The sequence below is a fragment of the Pongo abelii genome, chromosome 6, assembly GCF_028885655.2.
Source record: "Pongo abelii isolate AG06213 chromosome 6, NHGRI_mPonAbe1-v2.0_pri, whole genome shotgun sequence".
In the NCBI taxonomy this organism is placed as follows: domain Eukaryota; kingdom Metazoa; phylum Chordata; class Mammalia; order Primates; family Hominidae; genus Pongo; species Pongo abelii.
Window position 1 is genome coordinate 119451659 of NC_071991.2, and position 12838 is coordinate 119464496.

General features: G+C 39.5%; 1 pseudogene; it reads left to right on the plus strand.

Annotated features, from left to right (window-relative positions):
- Nucleotides 1–9247: 9247 nt before the first annotated feature.
- LOC100459526 (tetratricopeptide repeat protein 14-like) lies at nt 9248–12556 on the plus strand (annotated as a pseudogene).
- Nucleotides 12557–12838: the final 282 nt, after the last annotated feature.

The following is a 12838-nucleotide window of genomic DNA, read 5'->3' on the forward strand; positions in this document are numbered from 1 at the left end:
GGCTAATCCTTATGGGTCTCCAGCAACCTCAGTTCTTGCCTTCTCAGAAGAAATAATTCAACTGAGGGGCATAAGGAAGAAAAAGAGACTGAAGCAAGTTTCAGAGCAAGAGTAGAAGTTTATTTTAAAAGGCTTTAGAACCACATTTCCAGGAAAATGTAGTTTCCTGGAAGTCTAATGAAGAAATAAAATTTGATTTGCATTTCTCTAATGATCAGTGATGTTGAGCTTTTTTTCATATGCTTGTTGGCTGCACATATGTCTTCTTTTGAAAAGTGGCTGCCCATGACCTTTGTCCATTTTTTTTTTTAAGTTCAGGGGTACAAGTGCAGGTTTGTTACATGGGTAAATTGTGTAATGGAGGTTTGTTGTAATGTTATTTCATCACGTGGGTATTGATCTAGTACACATTAGTTATTTTCCCTGATCTTCTTTTTCCTCCCACCCTCGACCCTCCAAAAGACCACAGTGTGTCTTGTTCCCCCTATCTGTTCATGTGTTCTCATCATTTAGCTTCCACTTATAAGTGAGAACATGCCGTATTTGATATTCTGATCCTGTGTTAGTTTGCTAAGGATAATGGCCTCCAGCTCCATCCATGGTCTCTGCAAAGGACATGATCTCATTGATTTTATGGCTGCATAGTATACCACGGTGTATATGTACCATATGTTCTTTATCCAGTCTGTTATTGATGCCTTGCCCAGTTTTAAATGGGTTTTTTTTTCTTGTAAATTTGTTTAAGTTCCTTACAGATACTGGATATTAGAATTTTGTCAGATGCATCATTTGCAAAAATTTTCTCACATTCTGTAGTTGTCTGTTTACACTGTTGATAGTTTCTTTTGCTGTGCAGAATCTCTTTAGTTTAATTAAATCCCATTTGTTAATTTTTGCTTTTGTTGCAATTGCTTTTGATGTCTCCATCATAAAATCTTTGCCAGTTCCTATGTCTAGAATGGTATTGCCTAGGTCGTCTTCCAGAGTTTTTCTAGTTTTTGATTTTATATTTAAGTCTTTAATCCATCTTGAGTTGATTTTTGTATATGGTACAAGGAAGGAGTCCAGTTTCAATCTTCTACATTGGGCTAGCCAATTATCCCAGCACCATTTATTAACTAGGAAATCCTTTCCCCATTGCTTTTTGACAGCTTTGTCAAAGATCAGATGGTTGTAGGTGTGTGGCCTTATTTCTGGGCTCTCTATTCTGTTTTATTGGTCTATGAGTCTGTTTTTGTACCAGTACCATGTTGTTTTGGTTACTGTAGCCCTGTAGTATAGTTTGAAGTCAGGTAGTGTGATGCCTCCAGTTTTGTTCTTTTTCTTTGGATTGCCTTGGGTATTCGGGCTCTTGTTTTGTTACATATGAATTTTAAAATCGTTTTTCCTAGTTCTGTCAAAAATGTCATTGGCAGTTGGGTAGGAATAGCATTGAATCTATAAATTGCTTTGGGGAGTGTATTAGTCCATTCTCATACTGCTGTAAATAACTGCCTGAGACTGGGTGATTTATAAAGGAAAGAGATTTAATTGACTCACAGTTCTGCATGGCTGGGGAGGTGATAGGAAACTTACAATCATGGCGAAAGGGGAAGCAGGCATGTCTTACATGGCAGCAGGTGAGAGAAGGGGAAACTGCCACTTATACAATCATCAGATCTCATGAGAATTCACTCACTCTCATGAGAACAGCATGGGGGACATTGCCCCCCATGGTCCAATCACCTCCCACCAGTTTCCTCTCTTGACATGTGAGGATTATGGGGATTACAGTAGGAGATGAGATTTGGGTAGGGACACAGAGCCAAACCATATCAAGCAGTATGACCATTTTAACAATATTGATTCTTCCTATCCAAGAGCATGAAATGTTTTTCCATTTGTTCATGTCATCTCTGATTTCTTTGAGGAGCATTTTGTAATTCTGACTGTAGAGATCTTTCACCTTCATGGTTAGCTGTATTCCTAGGTATTTTATTTTTTGTGTGTGGCAATTGTGAATGGGATTGCATTCCTGATTTGGCTCTCAGCTTGACTGTTGTTGGAGTGTAGGACTGCTAGTAATTTTTGTATGTTTATTTTGTACCCTGAAATTTCACTGAAGTTTTTATCAGCTTAAGGAGCTTTTGGGCCAAGACTATTGGGTTTTCTAGATGTAGAATCATGTTACCTGTAAACAGTGATGTTTTGACTTTCTTTCTTCCTATTTGGATGCCCTTTATCTCTCTCTCTTGCCACATTGCTCTGGCCAGGACTCTCAATACTATGTCAAATAGGAGTAGTGAGAGAGGGCATCAGTCTTGTGCTGGTTTTCAAGGGGAATGCTTCCAGCTTTTGCCCATTCAGTATGAGTGGGTTTGGGTTTGTCATAGATAGCTCTTATTGCTTTGAGGTGTGGAGTTGAGTAGTTTCAATCTACAGGCATGGAAATAGAACTTAAAGAAGTTTTAAAAAGAGATATAAAGAGAATTACATAGTAAATAGAGACATCCCTTCCATGGAGTATTATAGTAAAGGGGGATAAACATAGTGGTTACTGCAGGAAGAAAAGTGAGATCAGGAAAAGTTATTCTTAATGATGATTAATATTATAGCATGTCTGTATGCTGATGGGAATGATTCAAGAGAGTGAAAAATTAATGGTATGCGACCTCATACACAAGTGGAGGGTTGGTCTTAAGTAGAAGCAAGGAAGAAGGTAAAGAATATGAGCTCAGATGTAACAGAATTGATACATCTAGTGATGGGAACTTGAGGAAATGCTCTTCTATTTAATAATCATTTTAAATTTCACAAAGTCATCAGCAGAGCCTTCAGCTGAGAGTTAGTACAAAGAAAGTATTGGAGGTTTGAGGAAACAAGAAGATACAAAGTCATCCTTTAGGATAGGTGTCAGCAAGCTTTTTCTGCAGAAGACTAGCTAACAAACATTTTGGGCTTTCTAAGCCATACAGTCTCTGTCTCAACTACACACTCTGCAGTTGTAGTATTAAAGCATCTATAGATAATATGTATGTGAATGTGTGTGGCTAAGTTTCAGTAAAACATTGTTTATGAAAACAGGCAGCAACAATTGAATAGCACAAGCAAAGAATGAACTTGGGCCCCTACTCCACACTGTATGTAAAAATCAATTCAAAATCAACTTTAGACCTAAAGATGGGAAAGATGAGGGGATTGAGAGATACCAGCTCAAGGGCATGGGATTTCTCTTTTTTTGGTGATGAAAATGTTCTAAAATTGGTTTTGGTAATGTTTACACAAGTCTGTGAATATACTAGAAGCCATTGAATTGTACACTTTCAATAGGTAAATTCTATGGTATATGAGTTATGTCTCAATTTAACTACTTAAAAAATTAAAACAAGCAAAACCAGTGATGAGCCAGATTTGACTCTCTGGTAGGAGCTAGCACTTGGACTTTCCATCCTGAGTGTGCATCAGAATCACCAGGAGGGCGTGTGATATGGTTTGGCTCTGTGTCCCCATCCAAATCTCAAGTTGAATTGTAATTCTCAATGTTCAAGGGAGGTGATTGGATCATGGGGGTGGTTTTTAATGGTTTAGCACCATCCCCCTAGTGCCCTCTCATGATTGAATTCGCGTGAGATCTGGTTGTTTAAAAGTGTGTAGCACCTGCATCTTTGCTCTTTCTTCCTCTTGCTTCCACCATGTAAGATATGCTGGCTTCCCCTTCACCTTCTGCCATGATTGGAAGTTTCCTGAGGCCTGCCAAGCCATGCCTCCTGTACAACCTGCAGAACTGTGAGTCAATTAAACCTCTTTCCTTCATAAATTGTGCAGTCTCAGGTAGTTCTTTATAGCAATGTGAAAAGGGACTAATATAACTTGTTACAGCAAAGATGTGTAGGCTTCACACCCAGAGTCCCTGATTTAATAGGTCTGGGCTGGGGCAAAAAGTTTGCATTTCTAACATTCTTCCCAGGTAAAACCAATGCTACAAGTCATGGGGCAGGCCATAGCCGAGAATCACTGACCTAGGAGTATAGGGGAATGAATGAATTAGCAAAATATAACAAAATTCCTAGAAAGCTTTATGGGGCCCGTTGGAGGTATTGGTAAAAGAAAAAAAAAATAAGGTGAGACCAATCATAACAGTGTGATTTTTCTTCAGCCACATTCAGCTTCTCAGATGTTGGCACAGAGTAGATGAAGATAAATATTAAGCAGAACAAGGTTGTGTAGAGTACATGCAAAAGAAAGATATTAATGGCTGACTATGCAATTTAAGCCAGACACAGAAGGAAATATGGACCTGAGAGAGAAAAGAGATGGAGACAACTGGTAGAATGAATGGCTTTTTTTCTGGTGGAGTGGGGCCAAAGGGTTGTTGGAGCTGAAGTGCTGGAGAAAAAAAAAAAAGCTGAAAAGAGACTGTTGGGTTGGAAAGTGGGATCTTTATAAGGAAGATAATGGAGGAACTGCTGTTATTGGCAATGACAAACTTCAGAGAGTGAATAACTGAGATAGAGAGGAGAAAAGGTCAAGGAAGTGACAGGCCAGGTTGTGAAAAGGATTATCTGCATAGGTGCTGAAATAACCAATAATTGTAATAAGAATATTATTGCATGGAATTACAGTGAACCAGGAACTAGAATCTTTAATAGACTAAGGGCAATGACTTGGGTTGAGGTAGAGCCTACCCCCCAAAAGAAACAGTAAATATTAAGATGTAATGATGTGTGACGAAAAGCTGTGTGTTTTTAGGGATAGAGTGATACGAGTTTGGAAGCTTCAAAGAACAGCAAGTAACATGCCACTACTCCATTCCCAGTGGTATAATAGACGTAGCTGAGAAAACAGCCACTGCTTAAGAGGGTTGCAGGGGTAGGAGTGTTACCAGAAGCCAGGTTTAATGAGAGCAAGAAGGTGAAGACACCATTCAGAAAAGATCTTGAAGAAAGGAGTATTTTACTGATAATTGATGAATTCCAGAGGACACAGGGAAAGGGTTTTAGGACATAGGCAGAGGCAGGAGATGGAGCCAGAAAGGTTATTTGCAAAACCATATGTGTGTTAGAGTACAGAAACAAAGACCTGAAATTCCTGGGCTTCCCCTTGTGACTGTCAAGAGCAGGGATATAGACAGGATTTGTCAGCCTCGTCACTATTGATATTTTGGGTTTGAACAGTCTTCGTTGGGATTGTGGGCGGAGTGGGGGGTGGATGTTGTGTGCATTGCAGAATGTTAAGCAGCATCCCTAGGTTCTACCTACTAGATCACAACTCAGGTGTGACAAACAGGAATGTCTGTAGACATTCCTAGGAATTCACTGTAAGAAAATAATTACATGTGTAATAATATATTTATTTTCAATATATATGATCTATACCGTGTGTGTGTATACATACACATTTGTCCGCCAGAGTATGATATGGAATAGCCCCAAATTCAAAACATATAAATGACCCTCAATAGGATATTGGCTAAGTAAATTATGATACATTCATATAATGTATCATCTGCTACAATTGATAATCATGAAAAGAGGAAGGTGGGTTCAGGACAGCGGCCATTAGGGTCTGATGTAGGCAAACATGCCAGGAAAGAAGTCTGAGATCCAACGTGAGAGAAGCAAGGAGAATGAGCTTCAATAGACAACAGAAAACAAAGTGTTTCAAAAAGGAAAAGCAGTCAAAGGTTTTGAAAAAAAGTCAAAACAAACAGACAAAAAAAACCCCACCAAAATCTTAGAATACCTCTGTTTAATTTTCAGTTCAGAAAATCTTTCACAGCTAAAAACAACGTCTGCTCCTTCTGCTTCTCTTGCACACAGGCTGCCCTTGCCTCCTTAAGTCCCAGTGTCTTGGCTGTTTTGGCATCTCTGCCACTTGTGGAAGCCTGTCTGTACTACCTGCTGAGCCCACACCAGCTCCCCTGACAGGAAGGCAACCCTGTACCTAGCATCTCATGAAGTTCAATGGCCTTGTAACAGGTTCATAGAGAACCCCGCCCTCCCATGCCCGCAAAATTCATGCCCACCCAGAGCCTTAGAATGTGACCTTATTTGGAAATAAGATTTTTGCAGATATAAGAATCAAGATGAGATTATAGAGCCGAGTATAGTGATTCATGCTTGTAATCCTAGCCCTTTAGGAGGCCAAGGCAGGAGGATTGCTTGAGGCCAGGAGCTCAACACCAGCCTGAGCAACATAACAAGACCTTGTCTCTACCAAAAAATAAAAAATTAGCTGGATGAATCCCTGTAGTTCAAGCTCCTCAGAAGGCTGAGGCAAGAGGATCACTTAAGTCCAGGAGTTCAAGGTTTATGGTGAGCTATGATCTTGCCACTGCACTCCAGCCTCAGTAACATAGCAAGACCTTTCCTTTTTTGTTTTTGGTTTTTCTTTGTTGTTGTTGTTTGCTTTTTAAGTGAGATTATACTGGATTTGGGTGGCCTCTAAATCTATTGAACATGTCTTATTAAAGACAGAAAGGGACATAAAGCCTGAAATTTCTACAGACCCATTTAGCAAAAGTATCTCACGATAAATATGTGAAAATAAAGTAGTGGGAATAAACTTGTTTTTGATTACCTGATTCCTGACAAGTCTGTAACTCATGGTTCTTCACTAGGTAGGCTGACAAAAAGCATATCAAAAAGTTGGTAAACACTATCTTGAAAACATATCTTGAAGCATAATTGTCTTTATTATGCAGGGAACACTGGGCCCAAAAACCTCCAAAATGTAAGGAAAAGTAAAAAGATATCACTCTCAAATGAAACAGATGAACAGTAACAAAATGAAGGGAAGAATGACCAACTTTACAAATTATTTTTAAATGAATCACTGAAGGTACTAAAAAATTTCCCAGGTCTCTATCAGGAGACCCTATTGTCTTCTCAAGAAGATTTTTATTTTGTTTTATTTTAATTTTTGAGACAGGGTCTCTCTCTGTCACCCAGATTGGAGTGCAGTAGTGTGATCACAGCCCACTACAATCTCGATCTCCTGGGCTCAGCCTCTTGCTTCTGCCTCCCAGGTAGTTGAGACTCCAGGCACATGCCACCACACCTGGCTAATTTTTTAATTTTTTGTAGAGTCGAGGTCTTGGTATGTTGCTCAGGCTGGTCTTGAACTCCTGGCCTCAAGTGATTCTCCTGCTCAGTCTCCCAAAGTGCTGGGATTACAGGCATCAGCCACGGAACCGAGCCTGTGCCCATATTTTCTGAATTCTGCTTTCTGTCTTCTTAGCTACATCTGCTCCACCACTTGAACTGCATCCCAATGCCAATGGTTGCCTTCATCTGGTCCCTCCCAATTTCTCCTCCTTTCCATAATGTATCAGTCAATGGAATAGCAGGAAATAAAAGGCAAACACAAAGGCTGTAACTGAGTGAGCTTAACAAAAATATTATCTAAAGAGTTATGGACAAGGTTAAGGAAACAAAACGTGTGATGTAACACTTAGGGACCAGCAATAGCGGGAAATCATTGTCACCCCAGAACTAAAGGCGCAAGAATGGGAAATAGTGTTTCCAGAGCCTGGAAAAAGTTTGGAGCCGTAGAAGAGAAATTGCTCGATAGAAGCTGTGACCATACAATGCAGCCACTGCCAAAATTGTGGCCAAGCAAAGGTAGAAGATACAGGAAAATACTCCATCCTCTTTCTCCTCCTGCCATCCAGTAACCTGCTGTGGCATCCCTTTGGTCAAACCCAGCTGGAAGCAAAAGGACAAGAGAACCCTGGTAATGGAATTTATAGAGGGCAGTGTCCTGGGATACCCAGGGTAGAGGGCATGCTATGAATCAAGGCATGAGTACAGGGAAGCAAACAGAATAACCAGCACAGTTCACCTCTTCTGCCAATCAGCATCCAGTCTTGACCTTTGCCTGAATAAAAATTTTTGACCTCAACACAGGAGAAGCATAAGGTCTTATCAGCCACAGTGTCATTGCTGAATGTTGTCAGTTCTGTCACACTTCCTACTGGAACCTAAATCATAATGTTAGCTACCATTAGTTCTCTTTAAAAAATATATGATGGAAAAGGGGAAAAACAATTAACTTAAAACTAGCTGGTCACAAGACCTAAACTGACAACAATAGCTTCCCGCTTTCAACATCCATTCTCTTATCCTTCACCAGCACATTGTCTGCACACAATTCTTTACCTGGTAGAGTTACTCAAGCCTTCCTTCCTACTAAATATGTTTCCTAGATGCTTCTGACATTTTCAAGCTATTAGTTTTCCATTGATGTGCTTTGAGCTGGGTATTCTAGACTTTAAGGTTATCTTTTTTCTTTATATACACTCCCCAGAGTAGCCAGAAGCGCCCAGTCCACCCCCAAAATCCACCACATTATTGCCATAACTGCTAAGTGCCCCCATCTATTTGATCTGGCATCACTTTATCCTCTCCCTGACCTTCATCACTTGTCACCTTCAGTAGCAATTTGAGTACTGTGATGCCATTGCATGATACATTGCATACTATTTCCTCCCAGCAAAGATGTCACCTATGCATTCAAATATATGAGCACCCTAATCCTGGAATCCTATTTTGAGAGTCTGCCTAGTGAGGCATCAAGATGTTACCTACGCATTCAAATATGTGAATATTGTGAGCACCGTAATCCTGGAATCCTATTTTGAGAGTCTGCCTAGTGACGCCACTTCCAGGACAAACATCAGCCAGGGTCTCAGCAGAAAAAGATGGTTCATTCAAAGGATCCCTTGGCATCTTTTCTTTCCATACTCCAAACATTGGCCAGAACATTTCATTAACTCAACTTCAAACAGGAAATTCTACGGCAAATTATGCAGATGCGCTTAATAGAGGTTAGCCTCCAGGGCGAAGAACAAGGCAGAGAAACCTGGAGAATGGATGTGATAGAGCACTCAGATAATAATCAGCATACTTGGCCACATTGGCATTGAAAAAAATGCTTGTTTTTTTATCTTACAACTACTGAATTAGAAATTTTAAGATTGAGAAGACAAATCTTTATAACAGATTAAAAATAGCAATACTTATCCCTCTAAATCAATGTGAAAGATCACCTAAGTGACCGTGCTCTGTGCCTCCAGTGGTCTCCAGGCTTCCTCCTCAGCTTCCCATAGGCTATCAGGCCCAGCAATCTCTAGCCATTGGCTGAGACCTTCTGTGGCAGTCTCTGATTTGCTACAGGGCCATTGTTGCTATCCTTGCTCCAGAGCGAACAGCAGGACAGTCTGCACTGGGGGAGCGTCCTGGTATTAGCTGCCAAGGCTGCCTGGGCCCTCTGCCCCAGCAGCAACCATAGAGCAGAAAAGAGAAGAGAGTTGACAACGATAAAATGCAAAAATTCTTCTTCAAAAAGGCAAAAATCTGCTTTTTGCACCCCTGGAAAGCAGAGACAACTGCAACTTCTGAAATTAATGAAGACAATGAAGATTATTATGCAGCCATGCCTCCTTTAAAACTATTTATGGAGATACCTAGTGTAGATTGGAGAGAGCTGTTTTTCCAAACTATTGAGCATGGTGACTTAGTGATTGGAAAAACTAGTTTTATACAGGAATTTTAATTTTTCGTGGTGTTGATTTGTTGATGAAGTGGAATCATAGGAGATACATTCCACTTCCACTTAGAAAGCACAGGTCTTTGTCCATTAAGAAATGTGTCTTCTTACAGTAACCATAGGGGTTCTTTATCATACTATCAAACTGATGACATCATTCAAGCCAGAATCAAGGATATTGATAGATGCCATGCAAAGCTTGCACTGTCTCTGGATACCTTGTCTCTTCCACCACACCTATCTGGTATTAAATTAGGTATAATTAGCCCTGAAGAACTTCCTTTGTGCTACAGGAGGCGTGTTGAACTAAATAACAATTATTTGGAGCCTATAAAAATATTATGCAGAGCTCAGTGGAATTTGTTAATCCAGGAGTAACTTTTTTCTAGAAAAAGTAGGAATAGACTAATCCACCACTTAAAAAAAAAAAACATATTTAGGGCCAGGCACGATGGCTCATGCCTGTAATCATGGCACTTTGGGAGGCCGAGGTGGGCGGATCATGAGGTCAGGAGTTCAAGACCAGCCTGACCAACATGGTGAAACCACATCTCTACTAAAAATACAAAAATTAGCCAGGCATGGTGGTGCATACCTGTAATCCCAGCTACTCGGGAGGCTGAGGCAGGAGAATCACTTGAATCTGGGAGGCAGAGGTTGCAGTGAGCCCAGAGGGTGCCACTGCACTCCAGCCTGGGTGACAGAGCGAGACTCCATCTAAAAAAATAAAACACACACAAAAAAACAAAAAACAAAAAAAAAACACCACTAAAAACATATTGAGGGGGTACAAGTACAGTTTCGTTGCATAGATATATTTCACACTGGTGAAGTCTGGGCTTTTCGTGTACCCATCACACAAATAATGAACATTGTACCCAATAGGTAATTTTTTTTTATCTCTCTCTCTCTTTTTTTTTTCTCACCCTCCTTCCACCATCCCACCCTCCTGAGTCCCTAATGTCTGTTATTCTACTCTATATGTCCATGTGTACACATTGTTTAGCTCCCACTTAGAAGGAAGAACATGCGGTATTTGACTTTCTGTTTCTGAGTTATTTCACTTAGGATAATGTACTCCAGTTCCATTCGTGTTGCTGCAACCATCCACCATCTTTAATAAAAGGCCTGCAGAGCAATAATTTCTCTTAAGACAATTTTGTTTCTGCATTAAGAAAGAAACAATATGCATCTTGGACTTTAAAATGTGTGAAGATTACAGTTTAAGATTGGATGCCATGTGGATGCCATGAATGAATTCAATAAAGCTCTAGAAACAAACAAAACACTGGCAGTTTATGGAGGATTAAATACCCCAAAGGGAAGTCTGACCAAAGCAACAGAAGATTTTGAGCTTGCATTACAAAACTCTCCAACTCACAGACACTTGTAGAAAGAAGAGGGCAGTTAGAAGAAGAAAAGTTTTTAAATGCTGAAAGTCACTGGGAGAAAGCTTGGGCTTTGGATGAGACTTCGAAAGATGTAAAAAATGCTTCGCAGAAACTTCATAAATAAGTACAGAGAAAAACAGGCTGAAAAGGAAGAAAAGCAGAAAAAAGAAACACGTGAAGAAAGTTACATAACCTCTTAAAAGAGAACAAGGGACAAAGCTCGGTGGCTCACGCCTCTAATCCCAGAATTTTGGGAGGCCAAGGAGGGCAGATCACTTGAGGTCAGGAGTTTGAGACCAGCCTGGCCAACATGGTAAAAGCCTGTCTCTACTGAAAATACAAAAAATTAGCTGGGCATGGTGGTGTGCACCTGTAGTCCCAGCTACTCGAGAGTCTGAGACAGGAGAATTACTTGAACCGGGAGGTGGAGGTTGTAGTGAGCTGAGATTGCACTACTGCACTCCAGCCTGGGCAACAGAGTGAGGCTCCATCTCAAACTAACAAAAAAAAAAAAAAAAAAAAAAAAAAAAAAAAAAGAGAGAGAGAGAAAGGCTAAAGAAGAAAAGAAAATCAACGACTTCCTCTTTCTGTTTCTTCTGCTGATGAATCTGTTTCTGCATCATCCTCATTCTCTTCTAGTCACAAAAAGCATAAGAAACATAAGAGGAACTGTTCAAAGTCTGCTTGAAATTTGAAGAGGCATTCGCTTAGGGTATCCTCAAACCAGATAGACAGAGTAGGAAAGGTGAAACCCAGTTTCAACTAATACTTTAGCATCTTTTCTTAACCAAAAGCAAGAAGTGGAAAAACTACTGGAAAATCACGATAACTTACAATATCAAAAAACATGAGTAAAAGAGAAAGATAGATACTCTCTCCATCTTCAGGTGAAATACTGTATTATTTTGGAGACAGGTCTGAAGAGCCAAGAGATTTTTGTAATACCGATAAAACTGAGACAAGTAGTAGCAACGCAGAAAAGCCATATAAATCAGAAAGACGTTTTTCCAGTAGAAGAAATTCCTCAGATTCCTTCTGTAGGAATTCAAGAAACAAGATAAAAATTTATGATTGTAGATTTGAGCAGGATATGGTTGTAGGAGATGTGGTCATAGGAGGGAAGAAAAGAGCTCTAGAGAAGGTAAAAGCCAGGTTGTATGAGGTATTTCACTTCACCAGCAAGCTCAGACCACTCCTGGAAGTCAGTTGAGAGATACAAAAAAACACACTTATTCTAGATCATGTGATTTCGATAGACATGAGCTAAAATACTGATTAAATACAAATCAAGGAAAATATGAAGGAGAAAATAATTATGGTCAGGATATCAAAACAGAGGTTCCAGAACAAGATGGACTTATAGCAAAGAACACTCAGAAAGCAGCGTTAAAAAAAATTAAAATTTACTCAGTATATTTAATCAGATAGGTGGATTTGGGAAAGAAAAAGAAAATAAGACAAAAAATTTATATGCCGAGGAAATCAGCACCTTTACGTTAAATGATGTTAGTAAAAGTTTTGGGTGTTTTATTTATACCAGTCCAGGGCAAAAATCTCTGTTTCTGAAATTATATGTAGAGATTACAGAAAGCAAATGTTTTGTAGGTTTTCTCAAATTGCATTTGATTCAGTTGTAAAGTCTCTTGTCACAGCTGGATTTTTAGGCTTTTCATGTGTATGTTTATGTACAGTATATTTCTTACTCTGACATTTTTAATTTCTTCACCTAAAGATAATTCTCTAAAAGTATTGTTTCTTCATTGTATGATGGTATACAAGAGTCCATTATACTGGGTCCAAGGTATCCTGCTGTTTGAGAGAAAATTAAATCTGTGCATGAACACTTGCATCATTTTTATCAAACATTGTTTCATTCTCTTTTCTGTTAAATTTAAAACCCTAAGCCTTTGAAAGTGATT